This window comes from Echinops telfairi, unplaced genomic scaffold (assembly GCF_000313985.2).
Source record: "Echinops telfairi isolate 266 unplaced genomic scaffold, ASM31398v2 ScPeMD7_2;HRSCAF=8, whole genome shotgun sequence".
In the NCBI taxonomy this organism is placed as follows: Eukaryota; Metazoa; Chordata; class Mammalia; order Afrosoricida; family Tenrecidae; genus Echinops; species Echinops telfairi.
In genome coordinates this window covers 63,619,654-63,622,181 of record NW_022103898.1, presented here as the reverse complement: position 1 = coordinate 63,622,181, position 2,528 = coordinate 63,619,654, and positions in this window count along the sequence as shown.

Here is a 2,528-nt window from a genome sequence, read left to right as displayed (position 1 = left end):
GGGGGGGTGGGGGGGCTCAGAGGTGCCCCTCGCGACCTCAGCCTCTCCCAGCACCCCGGGTTCGAAACGTGTTCTGGTCGCGCCAGGACTCCGGCCGCTAAGGGAAGTGTAAGGTGCTCAGCTCCGGAGGCTGGCCTCGGTTATCTCTCTGGTCACAGCGACTCTCCCGCGGCCGGGGGCGGGTAGAGGGGGGACTCACACTGACGGGCTTTGATTCACCGGGAGCCTGGAGTGGGCGCGGAGTGGGTGGGTGGGGGAGCGGGCAGGCGCCCCAAGCCCGCAAGGGGGGCCGGCTCGCGGCGCCAGCGCAGCGCCTTTGTCACCTTGGCGCGCACCGTCGCGTCAGGTCCTTCCGCTCCCGCTCATGGGGTTGTGAAAAGTTTGCCTGTCCCTGGTCTGTTCAGAAGTTTTCAGTGCTTAGTTGTTTAGGAGCCTTCCAGATGGCTCCTACTCTCCTAGGGAGAAAGCATCACCGCATTATAATAGTGAGGAGAAAACAAAATTTATTTGGCGTGTGGGCCAAGACGCCAAGGGATGGGAAGCGGACTGACACACTATTGCGGCTCTGTCCGTCTGAAAAGCCGTCCACGATTCGTACATTTTGGTAGTGGTTTGGTGCTTAAAACCGATCAGATCAACAGTAACTTCTGCAAAACTTTTGTCAAAAGGCTTTTTGGTAAAGACGGTCAGCAGGGTTTCTTGGGTTGGTCTAGCCAGCCAGATTTGGGGAGCACAAAGGGGATGCACCTCCCTATTTGCCTATCTTGGCTGGAAGGGGAACCTACCCTTATCTTTGCCTACCCTTATCCTTGGTCTATCCATTGTCTATGTTCCCGGTGTGTGTTCCTCCCTCATCTATCTTTCTGGTAACTAAACTGCTCCCCCCCTGCCTTCCCATGTTACCAAGGACATTGCCTGTCGGCTTGGGCTTCACTATTGGATGTTCTGCGGTCAAAAAGTGAATCGGAGGGACTCAAGATGGCATTTGGCCTAATTTTAAGGCTTAGAATGAAACCAGACCTCCGTCAGGGGTACCTTTGCTCTTAGGCACTAGCTCATTACTCCCAAGGCCCCGATGTACAACAAAAGAAACACTGGCTGGCCCTGCCCCATCCTCACAAGTGCTGTGATATTTGAGCCCATTGTTGCAGCCATTGTGTCAATCCATCTCATTTTGCTGATCTTTGAGTTTACCAAATGTGTTAGACAGGGTTCTCTAGAGAGATAAAACCAAATTCCTGATAATTTAATATAGTTATTTATCAAGATAATTAGATATATAACGAGAAATGAACTGTTAAATCATATACAGATAAATATATAATACAAGAAATAAACAGTTAAATTAGAAAGCACTACAAATGGCTTAGTGCAACTCACGTCCATGAGAGAAAGTTGAGAGACTAGCAAAGTACCCAGACTAATACACCAAGCATGATGTCCTTCTCCAGAGACTGGCCCCCTCCTGATAACATAAAGTATGTGACAGAAGTCTCTCCACCCTCTGTTCTAAGACATATCCTGTCTGCTGTGCTAGGCACAATTTTATTTAACATCAAAGAGAAAGCAGAGGTGGGAAACTGACCCCTATGCTGTCAGAACAATATTCAGAGAACATTACAAAACCAACCCCTTCCACTCACTTGCCAGTGCGTCAGTTATGACTCATAGTGACTCAGGTCAGAGTGGTACTGCCCCTTTGAGTTTCTAGATCTTTAAATCTTTTATGGGAGTAGATAGCCTCATCTTTCTCCCCAGGAGTAGCTAGGAGCTTTGAACTGACGACATTGTGGTTGGTGGCCTTTAGCTTCATCCAGGGTCACCAGGACTTCTTACCAAACCGGGTTTGCCGTAACACTAGTAGGACAGGAGAGAGGGATATCTTCACTGGTGCAACAGGCTACAAAAAGGGAAGAGAAGAGATCTCGGTGTCTTCGTTCGGAAAAGGATGCACCTCAACCAAGTTCCTTCGCCTTTTGTGTGAGCACTGGTTAATCTGCCTTTCCAAAGGCTGCCTCTCCCTCTCCACTTTCCTAGGTTTATTGTGGTCATTGCCTTCTGCTTTCCCAGCAGTTCAGTGATCAGAAAGAAGTATGTAAAGTACTCAAGATGGCCAGGCTCAAAGTGCAGTGAGGGCTCTGATTGCTGACTACAGTCATCTGCAGACCAAATACCTTCAGATTGTAGGTTCTAACCCACTTCCAAAGGAGCCCTGCTGTCACAGTGGGTTATATGTTGGGCTGCTAACCTCAAGGTCTGCAATTGTAAACCACCGGGTCTCCTGAGGGAGAAAGAGGAAGCTTTCTACTCTGAATAAGATTTACATCCTCGGCCCACCAAGCCCCGAGGACCATGTTCCTGCTCAGAGCAGACAACACACAGAGAGGACCCTAGGGGCGGCCCCACCACGGAGCACAGCTTTCCTCACTGAACCATTGTGCTGCGGGGGACAGCACTAGAGACACAGTGCGGGAACAGTGCACGGTCTGACTCCATCACCCTGGAGCAAGGCACTGAGGGCATGCAGT